We start from the raw sequence: 10790 nt of genomic DNA on the forward strand, positions 1-10790 counted from the left end.
CCAATCCTTACAGCCATTTCAAAAAAGTAGCATGATTGACATTATCAAAGACTAAAGTGAGACCAAGGAACACTATGATCTACATCAGACCTGGGCATTTTACAGCCTTCAGGCCACATCCAGCCCATAGTCAGTCCCAATCCAGCCCATGGCATCAGCAGTGGGGATGGGGTATCAGCAACATAGGTGGTAGAGGTTGATAGTAGAGGTAGGGTGCCAGGGCAGCAGCAGTGACAGGCTTGGGTGGTGGCATTAGGGGCAGGGCAGCAGTGGTGGGGAGCTATGGTGATGGCCCTCCATGTGGTTCCTTCAGAAAATAATTGCTTACCCTGATTTACATACTACTCTATCCCAGATCTTATCAATTAATGCAATCAAGATTGCCTCAGTAATGAATCCCCATATGACACCTTAATGAAACACATCTAGATATTCTGATGCCTTCAGAGTTCCCAATAATTACAGGCCAAACATTTTCTCAATAAGGTTCCCCCAAAAGGGAAGCTGAAGACTGGGTGGTATATCATTTAAAATCATTGACTCTAAGACCAATCTGTTAAGGAGGGAAGATACCATCACGCCTCCAAGACCAAATACACCAGCCCCTCTCTCAACAAGGCTGACAACCTAGGAGGAATCTGAGTCCAATAAATAGGTGTCTGAATTAATGTAGCAGTGAATGAATCCTTTCCACTTTCTCAGATGTAACTGACTCAAACTCATCCCAGATCACACAAAACTCACAGGTACTAGGTACTCTAGGTACCTCAGCTGGACCAGCATACTTAAGTTCTTTAAGGAGAGAATCTGAGCCACTTTATCTGAGAAATAGATTAATATTTTTCACAGTGATCCAACTGGAATGCATCACCCTCTGAAGGTCTACTGGATAATTAACTGCAGATGGAGTTTTGATGCTTCACTGTCCTTGTTCCCATGAATTAATTCCAGATATGGGCATATATGCATGTTCAGTCATTCACTCCAGATATTCCTCCAATGACATTCCAGGTGTCTCTTCTGATAGTTCATTTCTCCCAAAGTTCTTGAATGAATGAAACAAGATGAATCCCAGTACTGATGCATAGGGAGAGACCTCATAGAATCCAAGTCTTCTGCCATCAGCCCATTTTCTAAGGCTTTAGCCAAGTTGACCATCAGACCTTCAAGGAAAAAACCCAAGTTTTCTCTGCAATACCACTAGGTTCATCAGTTGCCTCAGGCAGGAGATCAAATTGATTTTTTTCTCCCAGAACGTGTACCTATATTAAACTGAAGGCAAACAAAATTATCTATGCATGACAGTGGACTGAAGGCAGTGTCTTCCATTCCCAGATCACATCTCAACAGTTCAAAGACAACAAACAAACAAACCCAGATCTAAATTGCAGCCACCAGTATGTGTCAAGTTATCAATGATTTGGAAGAGATCTACATGGTTCCCATGTAGGCCATAGGCTCTTGAGCCACACTAAATGCCACTATGGCCAAGCCCCATTGCAACATCAGAGGATTAATTAACTCAACCATGGTGATTTTAGGGCTCCCATCTGCAAGAAAACCTAAAAGCCAAATCAAGATAAACAAGAAACAAAGTGCATATCAATCATCAAACAAAACATACTGTATAAATATTTTTTAAAACAGAATTTGTGATTCAGAATCACAGCATCCAATAAAATGAGGACATGGAAAATGCAAATTCCAAGAAGTTGAAAAAAAATATCCTGGAAGAAGCCAATAATAAATCACTGAGAAAAATCAAGAATAAAAAAATTGAGAGGCAAACAGGTAAGTAATGTTGACAAGAAACCGCATTGACATGTCCCTGCCCTCACCTCAGCTGGTGTCAAGTTCAATAATTTTTATTTTATTTTATTTTTTTTGCTAAGATTTGTAAAGTCATGACTCTCCAAGTTTATTATTTGGGTAACACACAATAAAAAATCAGAACAGAAAATCAAAATTGAAAAAGAAAATAAATGGTATACATGATCAAAATGAGCAGGCAGAAACAACATACGATTAAAGCAAAATCAAAGGTGGAAATAACAAATGTCAGCATAGAATATATCTACTTGTCATCATGTGGAAGAAAAAAACAGATCTAATGGCTGTATGGAAGTCCAATAAGTTCATGCCATCTTAAACTCAGAGACAGCTCATTTTAAAGGACAGTTGCAGCTCCTTAAGCATGAGCTATGAGACTAGGAGAACCTCTAAATTATATATCAGCTTTGAATGAGAATGTGCAATGCCATCCAAGTCAATGTTGAAAACCTAACAGATCCCAGACCAAAAATCTAAAGCCACCTCAGTGCTTTTCTCCTTGCTGACTCCCATAGATTACACACACTGGGACAGAACTAAAAGGATCTTACTGGGTAGTATAAGTTCACATGAAGCAACCAAATCAGTTTTAAAATGCAACATACATTTATTAAGCACACCAATAACTGCAGTGTTCATTGAGCTGTCAGAAAAGTACTGGCAGCTTGTTGAGCAATACTGTACAACAGCAGAAACATAGCTTGTATACTTCTAAGTTAGACAATTCAAAAACAAGACAAGGCAGACACTGTGTAAGCTACAGTGTTACATTGCATGTTTTGATATATTCATCTGGATGACCTCATTATGTAGCCCTTTTTACTAGGTAAACCTGCTGGCTATACTGTCTTTGAGATATGACCAGTGAACATACATCATGTAGTTTCATGGACCATTGGTTCCTGTCTGATTTCTCTCCTGTGGCCACTCAGGCAGCTTTCTGGGTGTCTTCCATTTTCTGTAAATATTTTATTACAAGGTGACTTCAAACAGTTTAAACCACTGGAGAAGGGGATCGGGCATTTATAGGATTGTAGTGAATACAGCTCACATGTTTTGGAACCACCATACTGGTCATCTGCAGCAGAGATGTATAACTGGGTATTATCAGTATACTGATGGTACTTGACCTGATGTTGAAGGATGACCTCATCCAATGGCTTAATTTAAATGTTAAGCAATCCACAGTTACATTTTCTGAAATTTGCTGATCACAGTAACCTTTCAAATGACTTTTTCAGTTTCACTGAACCTCTTAATTAAGCAATTATTATGAATCAGAGAGAATAATAATCCAGGCAATTGTGAAGTGGAGAAGATCAGAGTGGGATAAAATATATCACGAACCTAATGAAAAGTTTCAGATATTTAGACTGCTAAGGATGCTGAAGAGGGGTAAGACAGAGACAGAAGGTTAGAAACGTATCAATTGCGAGGGGAAAGGCAGACATTTAAACCACTGGAGAAGAAAGACAGAACAGTCAGGAGGAGGCCATGGCAGTTCTTGCTCTTCATATATACAAATTTCTCCTGAACTCCCAAGTTGTGAATCAAAGGCTAGCAAAGTATCACAGTTTTGTTTTATGAATAAAGAAAGGGTTCACGATACTCCAAGAAATGAAATAATGTAGAAAACTCCATCAAAGTCTTAAACAATTGAAATTGTCTCATTTATATAAAACTACTCCTGAAACATTTCAGAAAGAATGCCAAAGCTAAAGAGTAGCCATACTCAGCAGGAAGGTTGAAACTTCCAAGTCTTCCAAAGTTTCAGGCATATGTAGCACTTATTTTTGAACACTCACACTTGAACAGCTTCTCTTCCAAAATCCCCATGTAGATACATTAACAACTACTTCCTTTTGTTGGCAGTCCTGTTGCTATAATACAACTTTGCAGGGAGTAAATGGATCTTTTAAATTGTGAAAGAACTGAACCAGAATAGAAATCTATCAAAATTCTGATCACAGCATTTTTCTGCTTTTTTAAAAAAAAATATAATTCTGCTGTACCATTTTAAAATGTCATTTCTAATATGAAGCCTGGTAAATAGGAATGAAGTTGCAAATATGTATGGATTTCGGCCATCATTCCTGGAATTGGTAACTTTGAAAACTTAGGATATTCACCCTGGCATATTACACTTTGCAACCAGAAATGATTTTATTCAAAGGACTGAATCATGGGTTGTGGAGACGCTTCAACTTTAGTCTTAGATGGAGTAGTTCTTCTCCACTCAAGAATGGTGTACAATCTTAGGTTTTTTTTAAAAAAAATGTAATTCTTGCTTAAAGAGCAGGTGGCAATTGTGGTAGGTTGTCTTTTGCACAAATTTGTCTAGTACACAATTGTGGTGGGGGAGAGAAATCTGGATTTTATTATTTGCTGATGATTGTGGTCCTTCTGAATTTTTAACTTCATCATAGATAATATTTTTGAATTTCTCCGGGACTCTGGTGGTTCTGATCGATCTGATGGCTAGGTTACATAACCCATCATTCAACATCAAGCTTGATGACTGTCAATCCTCTTTAGACCATATACAGATCTCTTTTCAATGCTTGTTCCTTACTCCATCCTGATGATCCCTTGGCTTTTCAGTCTGGCTCATCTCCTCTACACCATCTACTAGAGTCAGGTATTGAAATTGCTTTACATTACTAAAGCCTGAATTTTCAACTCTCCAGGTTAGAGCAAAGCAACAATAAGTACATCTTACTTAAACATAGTCTTAAGTCAAGTATTGTACAATGGTCTGAATCAGGGGAACTCAGATATGAAAAAGTTTCCAGGTACATTGGAAATTGATAATACTTAAGAACTTCTCACCTGCACAGAGGTTGCATATTTTTGACAAACCTTTACATAGATTTCTTTGTGTATTTCTTGAATAGTTAAGGACCCTCAGATGTACATGAAAAGACTTCCATATGCATTGAAATTTGATACTGTATAGGAATTTCTTGTTTGAACAGGGTTTATCTTTTTTAACAAACTGCTACATGGATTAATTTTTTGTAATTCTAAATGGTTAAATGGTTTGAGTCAATGTGCCTCCTTTCCATATCATTCTGGTAATAGTTATAGAAAACTATACTCGAGATACACATCAAGGCCATACCCTCATAGTTATAAATCATAAACATCATATTCAGCTTTTGTTTGGGAAATGGCTCTTCAAAGCTGGATCTCTGAAGAAAATAGTAGTTGTCTCTGCTTGCTTCTTTAGAATATTTCAATTTATGTTCAAAGAATGCAAGACTGTATAACTTACCACAGCAAACATTTTCTGTTTTATTGAGTTTCTTATTTATTTCTAAATCTTAGTGTAACTGAACTCCCTGCAGTCTATGAGCTCAGATAAATGTCTGTTTATCAGCAATGTGGCTGGCTTGTGTTAAGTTTACAATAAAGTAGACTTAAAAAGAAAAAGGGGAAACATCTCTGACTACTCTTACTTGAGAAAGGCAGTGGCAGCAATGAATTGTCACAAAACAGGTCATGTGCCCAATATTAAGGCGAAGAGAGGCTTGGATCTAAGCAACATGAATTGTAGTGCACATGGTCATCCCCACAGCCATGGGAAAGCAAAGAGCCCTCCATTCACTTGCTTGCATATGCCACTGCAATATCATTACATTCTCAGCAGTAAGTAAATCTAATGAGAGAAAAGTGCTAAAGAAGTAAATGAGGAAATGTAATTGCATGTTGATTACATATTGATGTAATCTATCAACTTTTTCACAATGGTTATACTTCTTAAAGTGGTGGATCACTTGAATTATATACTTCAGCAGGTATCAGCTATATCTTTGCTAACCATATATTTAAGATGCTTATATGTAAAGCTCTATCTAAACTATTGTACTGATTTATTTCCAGTGTTCTTCTCTATTCTTTGGTAGGGTTTTCTTCTGAATATACAAGAAGGCTGACATAAATATAGAAGCATCAGAATTGATCTCAGGAATTGACACATAAGGAACTTAATGATTTGTTATAGCAACTTGTATAGCAAGAGGGATTATATAAAATATATAGACCAAAAGTGACTATAAGGAAAACTGCCAATTTTTTGTTGACAATAATGGAGCTGACTGCATGGCCGCACTTGTATTTAGCAGGTACTGTTCCAATTAAGGACAAGGAGACTTATTTTCCGAGCTTGCATTCACCAAGGGAAGGATAACGGTTCCACAATAAAGCCCAAAATGATTAATTAAACTAATTAAAACTGTTATAAAATGCAGCATACGGCATGAGACTAAGCAAAAATGCTTGCAACTATTGTTCCACCTTAGTAGAGAGGAGCATAATAAATTATACTACATTTCAGGGGTTACCACTAATATTCATGCTGATGTTTCGATATTTGATTTATAAAATTTTAATGTAAAAAATATGTAAAGTTTAGCATTTATGCATTGCATGAAGAAACTTGAGCAAAGTAGGAAAGTGCTAAATTAGTCATAAGTGTAACATCTTGTGTGGAGGAAGGGAGGATGTATCCCAGATGGTTGTAAATGTGACTATTTGATTGATTGATTGTTTCTATTCCATTTGTAAAGTTTGATTTCAAGAGTAAGGTGACTCAGAAAACTTTAGTTCTTGACAGGAGAAGTATAAAATTGAACCCTGTTCATTTTTAAAAAATACTGGACATACAATATGTAGTCATTTATCTGGCCATACCTATGAGTTATTTCTATATATGAAACTTACTTTTGACATAAAAACATGACATTTTTCAAAATGTCTCTCTGCTGAAGATATGCATTAGAACCTTCCCATATTGCTAACCAACAAAATGAAAATTTAACTTTACTTTATTGTCATTGTACGTATGTAGACAGCTTACACATACAACAAAATTCACATAATACCCAGATACCAGGCCCAACACACATAACAAACCCCAAAGACCCCCTTACCCACCAAAATCACCATCCTTACCCCACCCAAGCATCCACACAACAGACCAAGTAGTGCTGTCCAATAGCTCACTGATGGTGGCCCTTTAGTTCATTGTTGAGTGCAATTATAGTTCTGGGATAAAAGCTATTCAGAAGATATCTGGTCCTAATTTTAATTGTTCTGTATCTTCTGCCAGAAGGCAACAGTCTAAAAAGATTGTAAGCAGGATGGGAAGAATCTCTGAGAATGTTATGCAACTTCCTCAAAAAGCGAGATGCAAAGATGCCATCTAGGGCTGGTAGCTGGAGCCTGGTGATATTCTGAGCAATTTTAATGATTCTCTGTAGAGCATTAATGTTAAAACATTAACAACCCAAGTAGCAAGGTTCTATTTGTACATTTGAAATAAAATGTATTTTTCACAAGGTTAATCAACATGATTCAGCTTCTATTTCCTTTGCTAAATATAATCTTCGATTGCAATTCTTTCATTTATATAGAACTTGTTATTCTTATTGGAATATTCCCCACAAATCTGTCTGCTTCTCTGAATACATTGATATATATTTGCAACATTTCAGAGAAAGAAAGATCATTTATGTACACTTATACAAATACATATATATGGATATATTCCACATTTGATTTGGCCACTGTTTCCTAGATATTCCACAATTGTCCTGGCTCATATATAATACTAAGCTATTAACCATGGGTTAAATGATTGCTGAATTAATAAATACATAAAGTTGGGGGAGGATTACGACTTAGTGTGATGTTTGAACTCATCCATTATTTCTAAGTAATAGTCTGCACATATTTTCTTGTAGGGATAGCTTTCAGATTCAAAAAGAATTTAGAACATTTAAATTATGTGATTTAATATTTCCTTGCATTTTTCAGACAGCCATAAATTCAGGGGGAAAAACCCCATACTGTGTTAATTTTTCATTACTGTCCAAAGCAATTAATGAAGAAATAAGTTGTTTTACATGTGTATGTAATACTATATCCCAATTCCCCAAATGTATATGTTTTAAAAGCTGAAAATAAGTTTTTTTTAAAATCCCCCCACCTTAAAGATCCAATTAATTAGCACAGCAGCAAATATATGAGACAGGAGATTTGCTATACAGTTGCTTTTTAATTATATAAGTACAAAAATATTTGAATTACCAAAATGCAGGCTTGTGGTCACTTGTACTACTGTAGCAGTAGAACAATATCTTATACAAATATACAAATATTTTTTCCATAATAAATTCAAATTATGAAACAAAACTGTCAATTATCTTAGTATAACTTGTAAAGTTTGCTACAGTAGGCACCACTGTCAAATAATTGACATCTTACTAGTCATATTTTGTTTTTCAAGACTGTCTTTTCTAGAAGCACAAGTATTTTCCCGTATCCAGCATACGCCTACTAAAGGATTAAATATAAAACCAACATTATTTATCTCCAATATAGTTGCCTAATACCTTTTAAATTTATTCAGATTGATGGTCTTCCATGTTGGCAAACATAACAATATCTTGTTATAGTGCAGTGGTATAGCACCTGTGCTATATATGTTCTGTGCACTGGCAAAGTTGTCTTATTTGCTCTTTGAGACTCACATTACCCTGAACTGTGATCACTGGCATTATCAAGAGATGATTCCAAGATGGAAGTTATGTTTATTATAAGTTTCAAAAATGCATGAATTATTAAATGGTTTTAAAATGAATATGACTCTATATAGTAATCATTAATTCCAAAAATGTTTTAAGAAACAGAAAAAGCTATATGCTTAGTTAGGCTTTTCTTGCATCTAATATTATAGAATTGTAATAAGAATTAGTTGAAGTTAACTCTTATAAAAACAGTAGGCCACATTAGACTTGTCACAGTTCTTGGAACCTCAGAGTAATAAATGACTGAATCAAAGTGGTCTCTATTGCTTATTTTGCCATATTGGGAGAACACTGGATAAAACAGCTATGTGTGTAGAATATATCACTATGTTTATCAGGGGGAAAAGTCTGTCTTGATTTTTTTTTAATGCATTGACATGCATTGAAAAGAATTAGCTGTTGTAGCACCAAGTATATATAGTGATGATCCCAATCCAAATCCTTTTCAGAGGAGTGAATTCAGAAGTTTTTTTTATTTAGGGATAGAATACAATAACAGAGTTAAAAGGGACCTTGAAGGTCTTCTAGTCCAACCCCCTGCTTAGGCAGGAAACCCTACACCACTTCAGACAAATGGATATCCAACATTTTATTTAAAATGTCCAGTGTTGGAGGATTTACAACTTCTGGAGGCAAGTTTTTCCATTGATTAATTGTTTTAACTATCAGGAAATTTCTCCTTAGTTCTAAGTTGTTTCTTTCCTTGATTAGTTCAGGTACTTTGGAGAATAGCTTGACTCCCTCTTTGCAGCAGCCCCTGAGATATTGGAACACAGCTAATGTCTCCCCTAGTCCTTCCTTTCATTAAACTAGACATACCCAGTTCCTGCAACTGTTCTTCATATGTTTTAGTTTTCACTACCCTAATCACCTTTGTTGCTCTTCTCTGCAATCTTTCTAGAGTTTCAATATCTCTTTTACATTGTGGCAACCAAAACTGGATGCAGTATTCCAAGTGTGGACTTACCAAGGCATTACAAAGTGGTGTTAACACTTCACGTGATCTTGATTCTATCCCTCTGTTTATGCAATTTAGAACTGTGTTGGCTTTTTTAGCAGCTGCTGCATACTGCTGGCTCATATTTAAATGGTTGTCCACTAGGACTCCAAGATCTGTCTCACAGTTGCTACTATTGAGCAAGGTACCACATATACTGTACCTATGCATTTGGGATCATCAAAGAAGTATCAACATTTACATAGATAAATAAATAAATAATTGATAGAGTGCTTTCGGAGAATAGAGACCTTTGATTTCAGTATTAGTTGACCAAATTCCAGTTTTCATCACATATATTTGTGGCAATATTTAATTAACACATCTTAATTTTTCAATTACTATTAACAAATATCACCATTTCAGAATGATCTGTTCACTTGGAGATTTTATTAACTGCTGTAGTGTAACTTGAAAGCAAGCAAACAAGGAAAAAATGAAACAATATATTTATTTGCACTGGAATAAAACCATTTATTTTACAGAGACACTGGAATTATATTAGACTGATATTTAGACAGTTACCAAAAATAACAGCTAGTAGGAGAAGTAAGTTACATAAAATGATAAAGTTCCTTAAATCAATCTGACCTAAAATTATAAGTGACAAGGCCAACATTTCAAACAGATGTCTTAACAGAAGATTCTGTACTATTCAACTATTCAAATTCTGTTTTGATTAGACAATAGTAACAATTCCAGAATACATGTTGGATTATATGTTTATGGAGATACTCAGTCATCCAGGTCATAGAAATCCCAAAGGTGCTTTTTCAAGAGGCAACTAGACTTCCTTCCTTCCTTCCTTCCTTCCTTCCTTCCTTCCTTCCTTCCTTCCTTCCTTTCTTTCTTTTGAAGACGTTTCATTTCTCATCCAAGAAGCATTTTCAGCTCTGATTGGATAGTAAGGTATTCCTTGAGACAGCTGGCTATTTGCATTATTTTAGAGAGTTGTTGAGGTCGCTTGGACATAATAGCCCAAAGAAATTTAAGACTATCCAGTTTGCTTCACTGAAGCAAAAAGGTGTTTATTTCACTTCACCAATATGAATCATATTGCCTTCATGTTCTGATATTTGTCAAAGTTAATCTTCATTATTTAGAACTGTCCTAGTTTATGCAGCAATTTTATATGATTATAATTGTTCTAAGGTATAAGTAATCACAGTGTATGTCTGCAAATATTTTATGTTCTCTTTTTATTTATCTTTTTATCTAAATGAAGCTACAGGGAAAGATCACATAGGACAAGTTATTATCAACATATTCATGACATTCAATATTCTGATCTAAGGTGGGAATGCTGTCAAAATCCTGAATAGCTATCTGAATATTCTGATGAAATGAATAGGGCAAAGTAACCTCATATTAAA

The sequence above is a fragment of the Thamnophis elegans genome, chromosome 6 (assembly GCF_009769535.1).
Source record: "Thamnophis elegans isolate rThaEle1 chromosome 6, rThaEle1.pri, whole genome shotgun sequence".
NCBI lineage: Eukaryota > Metazoa > Chordata > Lepidosauria > Squamata > Colubridae > Thamnophis > Thamnophis elegans.